The sequence below is a fragment of the Chrysemys picta genome, chromosome 11 (genome assembly GCF_011386835.1).
Source record: "Chrysemys picta bellii isolate R12L10 chromosome 11, ASM1138683v2, whole genome shotgun sequence".
NCBI classification, from domain to species: Eukaryota; Metazoa; Chordata; order Testudines; family Emydidae; genus Chrysemys; species Chrysemys picta.
In genome coordinates this window covers 40,959,520-40,979,838 of record NC_088801.1, presented here as the reverse complement: position 1 = coordinate 40,979,838, position 20,319 = coordinate 40,959,520, and the positions used below count along the sequence as shown (strand labels likewise).

At 40.7% G+C, this 20,319-nt stretch overlaps 1 long non-coding RNA gene across 2 annotated transcripts; it reads left to right on the top strand.

Annotated features, from left to right (window-relative positions):
* Positions 1-2,125: 2,125 nt before the first annotated feature.
* LOC135974133 (uncharacterized) lies at positions 2,126-18,346 on the top strand. Of its 2 annotated transcripts, none has more exons than XR_010591315.1 (3): positions 2,126-2,366; positions 13,857-13,951; positions 14,222-18,346. It is a non-coding gene; the product is annotated as an uncharacterized LOC135974133 (long non-coding RNA). The 2 variants fall into 2 exon arrangements; XR_010591314.1 differs by having other exon boundaries at positions 2,130-2,366; positions 14,517-18,346.
* The last annotated feature ends 1,973 nt before the right edge of the window (positions 18,347-20,319 follow it).

Sequence of the window (20,319 nt, the reverse complement as noted above, 5' to 3'; positions counted from 1 at the left end):
TGTAAAGTACTCTCCAGCTCTGCTGGCTCAGGCAGCAAGAGCTTCTAGTTTGGAATTCAGATGGGTGGGCTGTGTGGTAGCATGTGCTTCTACACCACCACGCTGACAAAGAACTCTTTGTAGCTTCAGATTGTCGCAGTGCTTTTCTAATGTAGTGTTTTGTTATGTTCTTAGGCCTGATCGCTTTCTACTTTTAAAAAATGTTGTCTTCAGAATTTTATGTAAGTAGAAGTCAGCCATGGTGATATATTGCCCTCTTTATCAGATGTGGTTAAATAGTGAGCATTACTCAACCCACATGTACGTTTGGGCTATAAAATCCTGTTGTAAAACAGAAGCATAAGAATATAGCTAAGTACAATTTGTAAAATTTAAAAACAAGCATCTTCTCTCTTCTCCCCTCCTGTGATGACCTCCTGGGTGCCCCTCCCTCCTCATAGACACTGGATTAAGTGAGATCATCTTTTAGAACATTAGTAATTTTTTTTAAACTAAATTGTCCATTTTCATTTTGACTCTTTGGAAAATACTAATTACATATGTTTGATTATGCTAATTCAATCATTTCACTTCAATTAAGCTAGGAAAACCACTGGATGCTTTGGGGGGGCGGGGGGAATCAAGGTGGCATTCATCACTGTATTGTAAGGGATTGAAATCGCAATGTTATTTTAGCTTTTAAAGTTTTAATGTAAATTCTTTGTTTCTAGGTTCTCTTAGAAGCAGTTGTTACTTGGCTTCTATCTACAGGTAGGATAGATTTCTGATCTTTGAGAGTAGGTACATATTGCAGCACATTGTAGCTTGTAAAATTGGTTACACATGCACACCTGCATTCATAAAAGAGCTGAGTCAATATGTCTGTACATCAGAGATCAGAATAGCTCCCTACATTGACAGACTCCCATAGTCTTTTATTTTCAATATGTAAAACATTTGATTCTGTGCTCAGTGCACAAGCACTTTATAAACCACATAGCAAAATCAGCTACTGTTATTGCAAGTGCATGTGAAGTAGCAAATTAGCCACAAAATAGATCTTTCTCTGTATGAGAATGGAATTGAGTCTAAAGATTTAGGATGGATGAATAGAAGCACATATAGTCCTTGCTGGCCCTTTAAAATTCCACCTATCCTGTAGAAAGGGAGTGCCTTTACTACAGGAACTCTGTTATTCAGTGGAATTCCACCTGCAAGGCAGGACATCTGCACAACAAAAGGAATTTTAAAGAGCCCAGGCTGTGTATAACTGAATATGTGCAATCAGGGGTATGCAGTATAGTGAGGGTTGTTTCTGTGAGTAGAACTGATGCAAGAATCTCAATGCTCTATTGACTAAATTTTGAGGAAGTGTTCCTAAAAGAGTGGGCCTGTTAGCACTAACTGGGACCAGGTGTAGCATGGATAGCTACTAGGCGCTGCTCATTCCTGACTTGCAACAGCTCCACTGTCCCAGCTCTGAGCAGAGATTGACAATTATTGCAGATTCTCATGTGATTTTTGGAACATTTCTCCATCCAACTGAGACCACCAAAAAATTTTGAGTTGTGATCCAAGTCTAATTTGAACCCAGGCTTCGATCTGGTGCGTTAAATCACTTAACCTCTAAACCCTTAGGTAACTGGCAAGTTGACCTCCTGAGGTCCCTTTCAACCCTGATATTCTATGATTCTATGAACGGAAAGTTCCCAGGTGGCTGAAACCTGGGGACTAGCTAACTTACATGGTTTTGGTGAGGCCATTTAGGGGACAACGTGCAGAGAAGGGGAGAGGGTCTGTGACAGCTGAGAAGGGAGACTGGGTCAGACTCCTTCAGACCAGGGAGCCAAGAGAAATGAGAGCCTCTAGCAGGGACTTTGGTGTTGCCTTCCAAACAGAGATCAGAGTGACACTGGTTCCTGAGAACAGTGAGTGGAGAGACCCCTCAAACAGCCAGGGTTTAATTTATCACAAATGTTTAATAATTAATGTTATTAATTTATTATAAATCAGTTTGGTTTTGATTCATACTGAGAGACTTCATCCATTTAAAGAGGCCCCCTAGAAGTGTTGGGTTGATGAAACAGCTGATGAGCACCTAAAAGGGTACTTGGAAAGCGTTAGAGCATGGCTGCCCCTCACCTGCTAGACAATCATGTGGTAGCATGATTACAGCTGTAGTGTAATAAGAGTGCATCAGAGCACTGGGAGAATCCACTGCACTAATGGGCTAGTGAAGAGGCAATCACAGGTACTGTTTCAGCCCAAATTTACCTTCTATACTGGATCCAATTCCTTACCTTCCTGTTATTCCTTCATGGACTTGCCAGATTCTTGCTTTCCACTAAAAGGAAAAGCTCTCTCTTGCAACATGTGAAACCAACAAGGTAAGAGAGCTTATGTGTTTAACATCTGCTTTGATGTTTTCTATGTTCTGTTGCTGAAGGGACACATCACCCAAAACAGGCAGTAAAGGCAACTGCATTTGCTCTCCTTTAAAAATTGCAGGAGAAAACTACTAACTATAGGAGTTAAATTTCCCTAACATAATAATTATGTGCAAACTATTAGGCTTTGGTTATAAATTCTATTTAAGTTTGAAAGCACAGTATTATTGGCGGTAATAATAGTAACATCAAACGGCCTTGATAAGATCAACAAATTACTAAGTATAATTGTTTCTGCTGGGGTGTGTACAAGGAGATAAATAGCTCATAAATTAAACCTGAGTGCCTGAGGGTGAGTCATTCATGGACTCATAGCTGTCCTTATACTCTCAAGCAAAAATAATTTTCTCTTCAATAATTATACAATTTCAGCTCTTAGAACTGCAATCATAAGTACATATGCCTGGAAAATTAAGGGGAAAGTGCAATAACGGGTTACAGGAGTCTAACTTTAATAACAATAAAAGTCTTATTTGTTTTCGCAGGAATAGTTTAATTGAAGTACAGTTTTTGAAACTGGATTTAAACTCATGTAGAAGAGCAGCAAAGTGGAGTCCTGACTCTCCCAAATGCTGCTGGAAGCAAAGGGGGCTCAACACGTAGCACAGTCTCTCCTCAGGACAATTAAATCTTCATGTATGATTTTTCTCATAAGCCCTGGGAAGCCTCTCTAAACAGGGATGTTCTAGGGCCAAAGAGCACTAATACAACCCTCTGTTTATGCAAGAAGTTCTTTTCTCCCCCATTACAAGAAGAGGGAGCATCCTAAGCCACTGTTTTGGTCTCCATGTATTTCCTAATGCTCTGCCAGCCATTTATTATGACCAAAATGCCTGTTTAAGCATTACTCTGTAACACTGAGTCAGAGATGATCATGTTAAGAGATGAAATTACCATTGTTGGACAAGTGATGGAAATCACATTTATTATCAGACAGTGGTCACCCAGTGTTAAGCTGCAGACTGAGAGAGAGAACCTAGTGCATTCTAGAATCATTCCAATGATTGCTGTTTCTGCCTGTTAGGCCTAGAATAATATTCCTTCCCACCCTCTCCCATGTTTCTAGATGTTTGTGTGGCTGGAAAGAAGGTGGAAATTCTTTCAGTGTAGGAAGGATAACTTGACTGTGAAAATTAAAAGTGAACTGTCCACTGTGTCATATGCTGGGTAAAAGGATGCTTTCAAATTTTGAGGGACACTTGGTAGTGAAGCATGCTGTGACATTCAGATGGCTGAAACGAGTGCTGTCACTCTGAGCAAGGGAGCTGCAGCCAAAGGAGTTAGAAAAATATGTCTAAAGAATTGGATATAGCCTGAATACCTTTCCCAAATGCCCAAGAGGAGATGGCAGTTTTGGTCAGCTTTAATCACAAATTGGATGACGTACTAATAAGATGTTTAAATTACAGATTGATTTACCTCAGAGAAGTGCCTAAGACACAAGATCAGGTACAGCTCCAAATTTCCTCTCAAGTTCAGGGTCTTTGTATCTTTAGCCCATCCCTAGTTAAGACAATCAGTACTGCAGAGAACGAGGAGAAAAAAAGTCCCCGCTCTTTATCCCTCCAAAAACAATTCACCTCCACTCCTGCCTGCACATGGGAAGGAAAGAAAAGACGTATGCCTTCCCCACTGCCAAAGGCCTCACCTGTTCCTGGTGTCCAAAAATCAACTTTCTTCCCACCTTTGTCCAGTGGTATTTCTGCCCCCTCCACCACAGTTGAAGTGCTAACCAAGAGCTCTGCAGTGACTACAGAAGAGGAGGTTACTGCACAGGGTGAGTAACTGGAAATGTCAGCACCGCGTCCGTCTCGGTGCCATAAACGAGGCAGGCAACTGAAAGCCTGAAGCCTCGGCACCGGAGCTTCGCGCCGCCGCCGCAGCCTGAGGCGGCTTTCGTGTGGTGCCGGAGGAGCCCGGCTCCTCAAAAGTGCTGAGGCGAGGAAACACAGGCAGGGAAACTGTTGACCTGCCTGAGGCACTTTTGTGCCTCACCAACTTCTTTGCTGGAGAGGGCTGCCCCTTTTTTGTAGCTTTCTTCAGTTTTTTTGAAGCAGGGGGGCTGTGGTGGGCAGTAGAGCTGGAGTCGGCTCCTGGGTCTGAAACTGACCCGATAGACTTCTGCAGGAGGAGCAGTTTCAGTTTAAGCTCCCTGTCCTTTCGTGCCCTGGAACTGAGTTTGGTACAGTGGGCACATTTTTGGGGAATGTGCGTTTCCCCCCAGGCATTTTATACAATGAGAGTGGCCATCAGAGAGCGGAATAGTGTCCTTACACATAGAGCAGCGCTTAAAGCCTGTGGAGCCAGGCATGGTAGAAGCGGCTGCGGCTAAGAGAATTTTTTTTTTTTTAAACAGATAAAAGAACTAATGAGCTACACTAACAAGAACTCACAACAAACTAACTACTAGAACAGGTAATTGTAACAAAGTGAGGGATTTCCTAACGAGTCTGCTGAGCTCCGTCTCAGGCCGCGGACGGTAGAGAAGGAACTGAGGAGATTGGCCATGCATACGCACTATTATCCTAGACTCACTGTGGGGGGCAGCCTCTGCACATGTGTGGCCAGTACGATTACTGATATGAAAAATCTCCGAGTGAAGGCGCAGGGACGCACCACCACCTAGAGTGGAGCACCCACAGGGACATCTCTCGAAGAAGAAAGAAAAGGTCTCCTACATCATCTGAATAACAAAGTCCATTCTATTCATTCTGTAGATGCTTCCTGGATAGTAAGAGAGAGGGGAAGCCTTGGTGGAATGTGCACAAGGCCTCAGTCTTTACTGGATTGATACCTATGCCCCAGCAAACATGGCTTTCCCCCATAGGGTATGTCTACTTGTGGAGCTGGGGGCGATACTTTCACTGTCTTGTGTCGAGCTAGTGCACTAAAAATAGAATGAAACCTTACCAGTACAACCAGCTGAAGGAGTTAGATGCCCCTAAGTCTGTGCCTAGGGTCTTGGACAGACATACAGTGTGGGTGGGCTAGCCCTTCCTGCTGCAGCTACACGCTTATCTGTAGTGCACTAGCCTGCCAATAGCACACGCCTGTCTCCTCTAGCTGGGAATCACCCTTCCAGCTCCATGTATAGACAGAATCCTAGAGTAGTAGGAACAGGCATTTCTGTGGCTAGAGAGGTGGTTTTAAAAAATGGAAAGTTCCTTCTCATTCCCATTTTAGGGTTGCCACCTGCCCAGATTTTCCCAGGATCATCCCTTTTTTGAGCTTGTTGTCCTGGGAAATCTGTCACAGTGCTCAATACATGCTGCCAGCTGCCTAGTTTTATCAGTTCAGGATCATCCCACATGTCCCCCTGGAGTTGGTAACCCTATTCCCACAGCCTCATTTCCCTGTATGAGACTGCCAGAGAGATCCCCACAGATCTCCCCACTACTGTCTTCATTGCTTCTGCCTGTCACTCACACGTCAGTCTGCTTGTTTAGCTAATGTAACATCCTGCTGCAGACACCCAAAGCTGTGAGCCACTATAACTCTGCCTCAGCAAGAGTGAGCTTTGCTGGTGATTGGACTGTCAGGTCCCTGCCACATCAGCCTGTCTTCCTCACCTGCAAACTCCTCAAGGCTCTCCCTGCCCAAACTTTGCCTAGCAGGTTACAATAAGTGATCTCTAGCCCCTGAGCTCCTCAGAGATGTTTCTCTGCAATGCACAGCCCCTATGACTGTGTATTCACAGAAGATATTAAGTTCACTGCTCTTTTAAAGAGTCAGTACATTACCCCAGTTAATAAGCTGTAAATATCCTCGTCCCTTCAAACACAGCACTGTGTTGGCTTGTACTCAAAAGAAAACAAGTTTATTGACAAAATGACATGGGTTAAGTGATACCAAATAGAAGGAATAAAGCTAGAAATGGTTACAAACAAAAGTAAAAATATGCTTTTGAATGGCTAAGACCTAATTCAACAAGCTAGAGTCTTTGTTCAAAGTAGTTTCCTCACTAACCTTCCTGTCACTGCAGCAGAGTCTAGAGTGTGGACACGGGAGCACCCAGGGTCTCAGCTACTTGTATGGCTTCTATCACCATAGTACTGAGCATCTCACAAACATCAATTCGGTTATTTGCCTAAGCTCAGCCTGCGAGCAGGTGATACAGCTGGGATATGGGCTCTGATCTCTTAAGTTCCAGGCCAGACCTTTAAGCACATAACTATCCTTCTTCTCTGAACCGTATGAGCCGAAATACTTAACACATTAATTCCAGCCTGATGTATCTGCCTCTCAGATATAATCACTGGGGGTAAAATTCTGTTTTTAAACCACCTTTATCTAATTACAACTGTTGTACCCTGATGCCTATCGCCTCTCCCCTACCTCCTTGCTATTGAAGGCCTCTATCCAGGTTTTTCTTGCCAATACTAGCAGTGCTGTAAAGGTGCAGTCTGGTGTACAAAGTTTTAGCTGGTGTTCAAAGCTGTTACAAGGAAAAGATAATTCTGTTGTTAAACGTAGACTCATGCAGGCTGTGTTTCAGGCAAAGTCTCTGTACTGGACAGGTTCAAGTCTAAAAATGGCTTATTGATTTGAGGTAGGCGTTTGACAAGCTGTGGTCAGCCATGGCTTCTCCAGCAGTTGCCACTTTGGGAATAGAGGGAAAATAGTTAATTTATATTTATTGTCTAAAACAAAAAAGCTACAAGTATGCTCTTTTATTCCCGAATCAAAATGCTTTAACGACTGGAGCATTTATCACATTGGGGTTGTCATTGTTTTCAATGATGTGCCTGTCTGAAAGGAAAGCACTGATGCTTGGGCTGAATGGAGATTGGTGCTGCTGATATTTGTGCTTTTTAAAACATTTTCTGTACTACTTTAAGAGAAAACTGTAAAATGGCAAAAATGACATATTATTACAAGTAAATTACACTGGGGAATAGCTTGAATACTGTCGTTGAAACCTAGAATTTGAAATAAGATGGAAATATTCATTTGCACATGGCTTTTGTTCTTATCAAAAACAATTTAGATTAAGAATGAGATTTACTTATGCCTGCACATATAGTCGAGCTAATGTTCAGTCACCTGGTTCTAATGCAGTCTGTCAAGCTCATCTGTCATGTGTTGCCACAATACCCCTCAGGCGAACCACAGCACACCACAAGAGTGGCATAAAACATTATACGTTCTGCAGAGAATGGAGATATTAAAACAAAACAAAAAATCCCATTGCTAATAAAGAGCTTGTGTTTAAAGAGAACAGGCTGATTGTGACTGGTACACATGGGGAAGGGTAATAGCTCTTTCTTTTCAATTGGACCTTGATAAAAAACAGCATGTTAAGTATACTTTGTTCTCCCATCTAATGAAGAAAAATTAATATATGGGAATTAGACGTTAATAAGGCCAAACCAGATGCAGGCTAACTAGTCAGGGTTCTTATAGGTAGCTAGAGTGGGACCAGGACTTCCACTTTCCCTTACAAAAATTGTCCCTGAATATTTGGCAGGCCTGTTCTTGATCTGCTCTTCTATGTTTGCTAAAAATCTCCCTTTCATCTTTATGGCAAAAATCAAAGAAATCCTAGAAAGGCCACTGCTTAAGGGTTAATTTTTGCATTTATAAAGTCCACACGGGAAATCTCTCAGGGCTGGCTGCCCATAACTTCATTTGGGTCTCCCTTCTTGATGGCCTAACTGTCATGATCAAAGAGTAGCAGGAGATGCAGATTTTCAGCCTGGGGAATGTTCTGGTCTAACATTTTCTTCCTGAATAAAATACTCCTGATGCCACTTGTGATGTGCCATTCCATATTCTTTATGAAAATATGCTTATGATATGAATATGACATAACTGAGATATACTTTATGCAAGATGGCTCATGTGAGATCTTTGGAAAGGTTATGATTTACTGAATGTGATTATTCAATTTGTATGCCTGTATCATTTCTGTATCTGAAATTAGGAATATTGACTATGTATCTATATTTCAACTGTTACTGTGGGTGACGCCCCCGGCTAACACTTCAGATACAACAATGGAAAAGCCCGACAGTGCTGATGGCCCATTAGCAAGAGCCAAATGGACTGGAAACGAGCTTAGTCTTCCTGTGGTCTTGTCACCCGATAATAAAACATAACCTGGGACTTCTTGTAACTTTCCACTGGAAGGGAAGGGGGGTGGGGTCAAACTAGGAAACAAAGGACTCCCGCCTTATGCAAATCCTATTTAAGGGTGGGGAGTGAGGCAATCCTGGGAGTCAGTTCTCCCCTGGTATCCCACCCAAGATGACTGCTGGAAACAGCTAAGACTGAATTGGGGGAAAGAACTGAACCTAGGCTGGAAGGGCGTCTGGCCTGTGAAGAAGATTATTAGAACCATATTTAGGGTGAGAACTTGCATGTAACCTGTTTCTTTAGTGTATTAAGCTTAGTTTGCTTGTTCTGTTTTATTTTCTTGTTTTGTCTGCTACCTCCTTAACTACTTAAAATACACCTGATAGTTAATAAATGTATTTATGTGATTTCTAACGGGGGGCAAGAAGTTGTATACACCCTCCTCCACATTGAGGGAAGAGGTGAATTTCGTATAATGTTGGGTTTGTACTCCAAAGGAAGGTGGATATCTGGATGCTGTGGCAAGCCCCTTAAGCTGAGCCTTCCCAGAGCGGATCTCTGTCTCTCTGTGCAGCTGGGTGTGGCCCTGCCTGTGTGCTTGGCTGGGGAGCCTAACCCACAAGACAAGGTAAAGGGAACCCAGGCTGGCAGAATAGTCTGACTCAGTGGTGTCCCTGCACCCCAGGTGACGTCCCAGGGGGTCCAACCCGTCACACCACTTGCTGCAAAATTTGGAACTGTGCAATGTACCTACCATTCGAATTTTAAGTGTTCTCCTAAACTCAAGCATAAACGTTCTTTGAACAGCCTCAGTACATATATACAGGACCCCAATGTTCTTGTGTGGCAAGAAGCAGCAACTCTTCAATTCTGTTCCATCTCCATGAAATACCCTTGATTCTCAGTGTCTCTGTTTTGTCCCTTAGAAGTATAGCTATCTTTAAATCTATTTCTTCATGCCATGAGAGGTATTTGTGACTGATGATATGCTATCATGGGCTTCTCCTATCTTCACTACTGAGCGTCACACCGGCCATCAAAAATGTCCACAAGAAATGGGAAGATGAAAGAGAAGACCAGATTGTTAAAGAATTGTTGCAATAGTTTTCTGATCCATGCTTAGTTGTCCCAGAAGTAGGTCCCTAAGAAATAAATATATATAAAATTCACTCCTCAGGCTTGTGTTCACCATTACCAGATTGTGAGAAAATTATGTCTAGCAAAAGGCTGTTTAACCAGAAACTTAGTCTGCAGTCAGTTAGGGTTTTATCCAGGCCAGCGAATCTGGGCATCTAACAAAACAGCCAGCAACCCTGGTGATTCTTTGTTAATTTCCTCCATGATCCTACACCACTGAGGGTGGGATATGAAATAAGCACTTCACATGAAAAATCAGGTCTCTAGCTGTTAACAGCTAAAATGGGAATTCGCTACAGAAGCAGAGTGAATATAAGTGGGTGGGTATGTTTGTTTAGATAACAAAATTTGGGTAGAGTATTGTATACACAAACAGTTTGTTCCTAGAAGGGGAACATGGTAAATGATTAGGAGTAAGTTCTATAATCTTATCTGCAGCTGTTAGGAGGCAGCGTACGGGTATCTTGACAAGGGGTGTCTGACTTCTGGGGCAATGAGTCACCAAGGTAACTGTATATGGCACTGCTACTTACTGTATCAGTCTGTATCTAGCAGAGCTGAAGGTATCCTGTAGGACCTGACTGGCACCTGTCTGTAATAAGGCAATAAATCCCCTGAACAATCTAACTGATACTGCCTCACGGTTACTCCAGGTCCCAGACTATGTTACTGCAGGATCATGTATATTTCCTATAGGAAAATGACCCTCCTTGGGGATGCTTACTGTAGTTCTGTAAAGTGCTTTAAGCGCCTCCCGCATGAATGATGCTTCAGTGTACTGTGTAAGGCATTCTTATTAAGCAAATGATTGTTTGTTGAGCTAGAAAACCACTTGAAAAGGTTTGATGTGTATTATGCAATTTAAGCTTGAAACACTTGCCCCAAAATTGTTGGGTCTATTTTTAAAAAGTAGAATGATCTCTTTGTAAAACTGTCCCATATTAATTGTGAGGCTAGCTACATTTTAAAAGCATTTATACTTACATTTTAGCTATCATCCAGATCAGATCTTTTATTTAAAATAGGTACCTAATTCTTCTATAGCTCCTCTTACTCTGAGAACTCACTTTACAGATATTATGAATTCATCCTCACAGCATCCCTCTGGGGCAGGGGAGCCATTACAGCCAGTATCCTCAAAACTGGATACCTAGAGTTACACATCTAAATTCAGGCACCTCAAGAAGTGGTCTGATTTTTCAGAGGCACTAAGTAACCATGGCTTTCATGGAAGTCAATGAGAGCTACAACTGTTGAGCAATGCTGAAAATCAAATTGCTTTTTAGGTGCCTAACTTTAAGCACCCAGATTTGGAAAATGTCCTTCATTTCCATGTGTTGCAACATGCTAATATAATAGAGATGCCATACTAATAGCAAAGCATTTTCTCGCACCATTAACATAAACAGTGGCATTTTCTCGCACTCTGTGAACATAAACAGTGGCATCTATTCCGAGTCATGAGGTGTAAGTGTCCATATCCATTCATCATTAGTAAGAAAAAAATATTAGCAAGCAAGTTTGTTTTGAAATATCTCCCATGAGACAAAGAAATAGAACTATAATTCGACAAAGTTGCATCATTATAATAATGAGCAAGTCTGCAAAGATGAGCACCAAGGAGACTGAAATACAATGATAGGGTGGCATAAGTCTGTCATGCCAACACAGGGGCATTAACTCTTCAGGTCTAACAAAACTAACTCAGGCCTTGATCCTGCAAAAACTTGCTATATACTTACCTTCTAATCATCTGATTAATCCCAGGGAATCTAATGAAACTACTCATGTGCTTAAAGTTAAGCATGTGCCTACATCTTTGCCTAAATGAGAATACATCATTATAAGCACTGACTTGTAAATGAAGTCTGGGTCAAGTTAGAATATGATTATCACTGTCAAATAAGGAACTGCAGAGTTTTTCATGGTGAGAAATCAGGGGAGATTTATGTATCTTGGTTACCTAGTAGTTTCTCAACATTATATATATCAGCACTCACTGTCTGTGGCATCCTCACAGATCTTACTTGTAATGTAGTGAAAAACTAAAACAGTGTCATTAAATTCATAATCAATTTTGGATATTGCCAGCAAGACATGTTTAGGTTTCTGGATATTGTTCATAGGCCAAGCTTAGAACTCTTGAGCTCATCATGTGTCTTTTTCGTTTCCACATCTTGATAAATTCAGGGACACCCTCCTGAAAAGGTCTGTCAGCAATGGTCTCTTCCGTACACGCGCTCTTTTCCAGGGGTCTATGGTTCATGTCTCTGAATTGGAGGCTCTTGCCCACACACACTGGTTTGCGCTTTTGGTCATGCTATGCACAGAGCTGGGGGGGAATTCTGCTTCAGAAAGAGGAAAATAGATACATTTGATGGCTTTGTAAATGCATGTTTGCTCTTATTTCTGAGGCAGGGAAAGTTATGGTTTAGCATCCCTACACTACCCTCTAGGTCTTTGTGCAATCTCAGTTTCTATAGAGGACTTAATGGGGAATAGAAATCGTTTGGTTGTGGTGGTGGGGTACTTGAGACTTTTTTAAAGGCTGTATGTTGATAAAAATAGTAAGTAACCTAGACTACTTCATAATGGTTTCATCTTTAAGTTCATGCAAGTTTAGGGAGCTGTGAGTGACTAAAAAGATGAGTGGCTTAAGATTCACTGAGTGATACTGCAAATACAACTACTGAAATACCAAAGGAGTAAAGGATATGTAGACCTTTGCCCATTACATCAAGAAAATGAAAACGTTAGAAAGGGGGGGATTCCTGTGTTATATTTTTCAAGTCCTACTCCAAAAGGGGTAACCAGCCTATTAGTATAGGTGCCAGGAAACTTGCTTTTGTGACATCTTACCAAGCATACCTACATTCACTGGACCCTAGAAAGATCAATCCTGTCTGAAAACCACCCATTACCTAAGACACCTAATTTATATTAAGCTCAGTAAAAGGCACTGTCTGGCCCCCAACCTTCACTTCCAATGATAAAGAGGATGTTTTACACCATATGTGACACTTAATCAAAACCGATATTCTTTAACAAACCCTTAACCTTTACCATGCAGAAGTCACATGAGGCCAAGGGACAAGACACAGATCCAGCTCAGGGTGGCATATCCTTTGATTAAGATGATACAGATTTCCCATTTTTACAAGGGTTACGAATTCTGGATATATCCCTTTTTGATTTGTCAGCATTAAATTTCTTTAGAGGTTCAAGCCAAAGAGAGACCACAACTAGTTCTATCTTCAACTGTGTATTAGGAGATAATTTCTCAAAATCCTCTACAGTAATGATTCTCAGATCTTCTGATCTTTCTGTAAGCAAGTTTTTCTGGAAACCTGGATTTAAACTATGGCACAAACCTTGCTTGTATCTGGGTCCTTTCTTAAGGAGGAGTATCTAAATACACTTATTCTACAAGCCCTGGAACAGACCTTTTTTCTTTCCTCAGGTCTTTTTCAAAGAGACAAATCTTCAAGTGAGTTCTTTCACCCTCCCTTGGATTTCTGGGGCAGGAGGTTTTACTTATCAAGTATACTGTACTTTAGACAAGCGTAGCAAACTTCAGGGGGTTAGACAATTTTTACTATCTGCAGTATATTGGAATTCTCCTCAGTACAGTCCACTTTACTCCAGTGTGGTATTTTGTACATTTTTAGATAACCCATTTGTTCTAGGTTTTGTAGATATCCAATTTGGGGAGGCAAAACAGTCAGATCTTCACTGGTGTAGGGAAAAGTTTTCTGTTTTATCCATCAAAGATATTAACTCAGATTACCTTTACCCATCTTTTGTAAAGCGCTTTAAAATCTACAGATTAGAAGTGCTACGTAAGTACTAATTATCCTCACAAGTGTTGGAAGAAAAACTAAATGTATGCTCTATCTATCTTTTTTTTTTTTTGCTTCTCTGTGATGTATAAAGAAAGGAGTGTGTGTTTGGGGGGAGGGGTGTTTTTTGTTTACATTCTGCATATTTTAAACAATAGAAATGTAAGCCTTGTCTACTCTGTCAGACTCTGTGGCTAACAGGAGAATTGGTAGAAATCATAGATGCCAAGAAAGTGAACCTCATTAATTGTGATTTTTATTCAGACTGTTCAAAAAAAATGTTGTCTTTGCGTTTGCGAACACCTGTGTCACCAATACACTTAGGTCAAAAGCTCTTTTTGTTAAGGATTCATTCCGTTTCCCTTGTCACTTCCATTAGGCACTCATCCAAGAAGTCCTGTAGCAAAACAGGAGAGAGAAGACTTAACATGCCAAAATATACCAAGAAAAAAAAAAGACAAGCAAGTAAAGCAGGTAACAATGTATTTAAAATCTTTTGGGCTTTCTTTATACATAATAATGGACAAAAAGGAAGAAAAGCCTTTTTTTTTTTTTTTTTTTCTTCATACAAGTTACTTTTGAGGGAGGGGTGAGAGAACTTCAATTGTAAATGGCGGCCTGTAATCATGTTAAATTATCTTTAAGGGAAACTTCTGTTTAGTGAATTCAAAGCTGACAAATCTGGAGGGCTGGTTCTAGTTCATGACATATAACATATGTCTTTTCTTCTCCGTCTCCTTCTAGTTTTTAAAACTTCAGTACTAAGCAGAAGCATTCACAAGGAGGACAAAGATTCCTGCTGTTTACCCTCAAATACCCACCGATCTAGAATTCTTAATCAGAGAATTAATTGAACACTGAAATCTTTAAATTTAGCAAAATCTCAAGATTTCATCAGGGCACTCTGCTGGAAACAGTCTTTCACTTAACATTTTGCAGAATTGAAGCTTAAGGAACCATGTTATTTCCTGAATCAAAAACATCAAAGTTTGTTTTAACTAAATATGTCCTTTGTTTGGTTTTTTTCTTTTTATTCCAGATTGAATCTATATTGTATTTTCTCTGGGACTTGAATTTGCTGCACTGCAAAATACTTCAACACTCATACATTAATAGTCAATAAATCAAAGTAATCAGCCCCTTTGGAATACATGGAGGGGGAGCAGTACTGGGCAGGTTTTCACTGTTCCTGAAGCCACCTTTGATATAACAAGTATGTTTTGGTATTTTACATGACAGGAAGAAGAGACAGCATCCTGTATCATTGTCTAATTAATACATTGACTATTTTTTATTTTCTTGCTATGCAGTAAGAATTGAAAAGGGCTCTAATCTGTCTTCCATTTGTGAAGTGTTTAACAGCATATTTTAAATGCAAATGCTTTTATGCATGGTTTTTTCCTTTAGGATTTTGTGGGGAAAAGAAATGCACATAATGAAGTGGTTAGTAGAGGAAGTAGAACTTGGTACTATGTAGTCCAGATTTCATCTGAAACACAGCTTAGCGTAAGTGGGAAGCTGGTCGCAAAGCACCAGGCAAACCCAAGTGCGTCCAAGAACGGCTGCACTCCACAGCATTAGAAGGCAGCCTAGTACCGTATTCTGGTTACACAATGTTAACAAGGAGATCTTTGTGGCACAGAAGGGATTTATTCCCAATATGTTGTAGAGAGTTAATTAAGATCTATGCTTTTTTCTACTGGACCTATCTGAACTATCTTTACTGATAACAAATGTCTGATATTTATTTTAAAAATCACACGTTCCCCCGCCCCCCAGTATCTACATCAATATTTTTTAAATTTAAAGAACTTTATGTAAAGTATCAATACAATTCCTATTAAACCGCATCCACCCAAGAGCAAATATTTGTTTAAAATAGCTTTCTGAATGTGAAATGTGCTGAATATGTGCCTCTCCCAAGCCTCTGAAATACTAAACAGCACTTTTCCCAGAGCTGGGGGAGAGAGAAGCCCAAGACTCTGCTCCAAACACCCCACAAATTGTGGGGAAGCCAAGATCCAAGCAGCTCATGCCTATCAATCCTTTTAAACTAAAAACTACTTCAGAAGTTTGTATTCTCAGGCATGGAACACAAAGCCCATTTTGCCCATAGTTAATGAACAGTAAACCAAATGCATAATGTCCCTGTGAATAAACACATTTATTCTCAAACTACATTCTCAAATGTAGGGTATTTAATGCTTCAGATTTAAAGCTTTCTTTAGCAGAACTTTGGCTCCACAGTTCACAGGAAAAACATGCCTCTAGGGGGCTGAAGGGCTGGATGAAAGTATTTACAGCTCTCTCCAGGTTGACTTACATGTGGGGTCAGTTAAAAGCTGCAGAGTCCCATGGCAAGGTGCCAGTTCTGTGTTTTGTTTTAAATTGAAAGCTTTTAAGGGGACTGGTCAATGGTTTTTAAGACCAAGAATTGACCCCCTACTTAAAATTGTTATGTGATGAGGGGAAGTCTTTTTGCATTCATTATATAAAAATAAACAAACATACCCCAAACCAACCACTCTGTAGCTTTGTGCTCCCTCTACTGACTCAGCTGCAATATTCCCAGAATTTAGCTCATATGTAAATCAGCACAGATCTTTCAAAACAGCAGACACTGGAGGAGATGAAGTTGTTTTGTTAAATATAAAACCACCAACCCAATTTCAGCTCCATTCAAACACAAGAATAAAGAAAGATATATTCACTTTCACCATTTTAAGACAGTGCCCCAAGCAATGCCAAATAAATACTGAAGTATATAACAATGTGTCTCATCCTCTTTGGCGGCAAAGTCACTAGAGATTGTACCTTCTTTAGTTGTGCTGATTTAACCTTCTTTGAAAAAGGTAGGAGCTCAGATTCCCCAGCTTTAAGTGAGAACAAAATTAGTTCCCTCCTGTAACTTCATGCTCCTGCAAGTCTGTGGTGAACTGTTGCCTATTGACAAACAAAGTGGCTACCACAGTTCTGAGTGCTGTGACCGTAATAATAAGCAATAGAAGACCCAGACTTCTGGGCTGGCAGGAACATTTCCATATCTGCCAGCCTTACTTAATATAGCCTGATACCTACTCTGTGCCCAGAGCCCGGTCAGCACTGGCAAAAACAGGAGCTCTAATTCACATCTGTGCAGCTCCACCAGGAACTTTCAACATGGAGGATGATTTTCGGTGGTTATCATTCTGTTGGTCTAAGCACGGTTTCACATCCACCAGTGCTAGCACTCATTTCTACCACCATATTGTTTAGACCAACTCCAAGCAGACTAGCCTTAGATACAGCTTTTAAAATGTTTGTTTATTTTTAAATCAATAGCTGGGTAACAGAGCAGCTGGAATGGTAGCATCATGTTTGACTATGGGGCATCTGTAGGAATAGGCAATTGGAGCTAGTGCCCCCTTTCTCTGCGCTGACTTTTGACATGAGGTGGAGCTTATGGCCTTTCCACTCTACTGAAGTACATTTCAGAGTTGCCTTCACTAACTCTCAGCCTACAGGGATACACAAAAACTTAACTATGTTTGCTGCTTTGCAGACACAAAAACAGAAAAATCATGTTCTCAGACACTAGGGAATTAAAAAGTGTCTTTTAATCAGTTCTAGCAATTGGAATAGAATACAGAAAAAAGGCATCACTTTAGGCAACATTATGGTATAGTATTGGGATCTCCTGTGCTGAACTGTTGACAAATGTTAATAGCTAAAACTCAATTAAATATTAGCCTGGGCAGCGAACATGAGCTTATAATAACTGCATGCTTTTTGGAAACTTTTTAAATGGCTAGTATGACGTGCTTATTAAAAACTATAACAATGTACAGTTAGATCTCAGCTGCCTATTTTCTGAAAAATAAATTGAATAAATGACCAGTTATTGCCATTGCAATTAGGCTCCAGTGTACGCTGCTGACAACGTTGAGAAATTTCAGCGATGAAAATATCAAATGTCATGAGTTGTCAGAGACAAACAGGAAATTATGTTTGCACTTTAAAGGTTTGTCACAGGCCAATTTTAATTTTACAAATAAAAGCCAAAATCAATTTATGGACTATTATTAATTCTTTACACCAGTACAAGAAAACTTTATACCCCTTCCCTGTCAGGTGGAGTGAAAAAATGGTTATAACCATGTGTAATAATAAATCACAATGGATGGTGTTGAAGGGAGGTATATGGTGGATTACCTGAGGGGTCAGATTTCAGATGAGTTTTATTTAACACTGTCATTATTAATCTGTGAGACGGAGCACATTAACAAACTCACAGATAATACTAAACTGAGATAAGTTATGAACACTAGTGAAAGTAGAGAAATAATGCAAATGGACTGAAACATGTTAGAAAGATGAGCAGACAATATCAATGAGATATAACTTGGAAAAATACAAGCAATGCCTGGCAAAAATAATCCAGAATGCAGATAGTTAATAAGAGATTGAGACCTGGGAAGCAGCAGTGATGGAGAAGACCTAGAGGTGATAGTGGACAACAAATTAGACATAAATTTGTAAGTGTGCTTGGGCTTTAATACATAACATCATGAAACAGGAGGCTTTGGTGCAACTGTACCTGGAACGTTCCCCTCAGTTCAATGTACTAAATTACCAGTGAGATACAGTATTGACAAACTGAAGGAATATACAGAGAAGATCAAGCAAAATGATTAGGAGCAGGAATGAGTTATTTACAATGAAAGATTAACACAGGTAAATATGCATAGCTTGGCTAAGCAAGCATGACCCAGATTTGTAAAGGTACCTGTGTGTTGCTTCACTCAGCGTTGCAAGGCCTAAGTGATTTACCCAGCTAAGTCACATTTTTCAAAAGTGACTGAGGTACTTAGGCACCTAAGTCCCCTGGGACTTAGCTGTTTAAGGGTGCCGCTACACTTTGAGCTAGAGAGGTAATGGCTAGTTTTAGGAGACTTACCCATGCTAGCTCTGACTGTGCCAGCATGCTAAAAATAGAAATGTAGCCTAGCATCTTGGATGGGTACTCAGGGCTGCTAACCCCTCCCACCACCCCAGCTACACTCTATTTTTATGTCTTCTAGAGCTGGAATTTACACCTCTCCCTCAAAGTGTAAACATACCCTAAGTAACTTAGGCCTTGCAATGCTGAGCAGCACAACACCTAAATACCTTAAAAAATGGGCAATGAGCCTACAGCTATTTGAAGGGTGTAAATAGGAAGGAGAGAGATGATTCCTTTAGTATGTGATATGGATGCATCAACAGGGTAGCAAGATGAGATTAGAAAGGAGAAAAAAATTGGCTGAATATCACAAAATCTTCCTGATCCATTAAATGTGTTAGGCTGCAGAATACCTCTCCCTAGGCAAGAGGAGAAAGCCTCACGGCTTGGAACTTTTAGAATCCTACTGCACAAAACATATAGAAGCAAACCATTCTACATCTGCAGGAAGATAGCGTGGATGTGGTAGTACATCTTTTCCATCTCTAACTTCTCTGTGCTCACTAGTAAGCTGTAAAGTTCCCTAGTCTGTCTGATTTTTAATTGTTAAAGTATAATTAATGTGCTAATAAATTAATGCAAATTATAGCTAAGAGTAAATATATTTAAATATTGTGAGTTCTTTCCTTTCGATCTCTACATTTAGACCTTTTCTCTCTACATTTTGTCAGTATCGATACCACTGAAGGGAGCAATGGTGAGAGCACTAGTATACAATGGTGAAAGCACTAGTATAGGCTCTAGTGGGTGCTGGCATTTTACCCATTTGTGTCATCTAACTTTGCACTACATAATAAAACTCTAACATCACCCATGCCTTGGCTATGCTAGCACTCCCTTCAGCCTCTTGGCTAGGCTGGAGCTACTGCTGGTGTTGGTTATGGTGTGACATATAAGTTTAGGCCTCTTGTAGACACTCCCCAAGAGTAATTCTAGTTATTAGTTTAATTGGCCCAGATCATCCCCACCCCACCCATAGGAGGTAGTTCTGAGGGAGGAAAGCTCGGCAAGCCTCGGCCTCCCCGGGGGGACATCCCTCATTGTCCCCTATATGAGGTGGTAGTTGGTTACCCCCTACCATGGAAAAAGCTGCGGGGCCTGTTCCCAAATCTGAAGGCTCCACAGGAGGCCAAGGCCTCTGCACTAGGTCTGGTCTCCAGTGTTCCCTGTTGCAAGGGTGGTTCAGGGGATGGGGGAAAGCTACGTAATTAAAAGAAGACGGCCTGGGGCTGTATTATCTTCTCCAAGAGGTATCTGTGGTGCTGGATGATATGTATTTCCTCCGACCCTGTTCTCTCCGCACTAGCAGTGATGCTAGATCAGCAGGGAGGTCTCTGAGGGCTCTTGAAGAGATAGGAGATAGTTCCCAGGAGGTGGGTCTGAGGAAAGCCTCTTCCCTATACAGATCTCGAGGGGATGATCCAGGGCATTGTATTCAAAGGATGGAGTAAAATGGTGTCTATTATATGCATATGGGTGGAGAGACTTACTTAAGCACACATGTTATTGAAAGTAATGAATTTTGTACAGTACATATGCAAATCCCTATGTTAGGGTTGGCTAATGGCCCTTAGCCAGCATACAGAGATTTACATACAATGTAGTTATTGAGACTGTAACTGTATACCAATACAAAAACAAAACCATGAGCCAATCGGCATGCAGAGATTTGCAAAACTGAGAAATAAGTGTATTGTTATGGGTCAGTAATTGTATAACATCCCTGTGTGCTGATTGGCTGAGACAATACAATTTCAGTATAATTTAGAGTTATTAAATGGATTTGGAAAATCCTTAATAGTGGTTATTAAGCCATTGACTTATTTTGACGTGTTTTGTATATTAATCCATGTTTTCATTT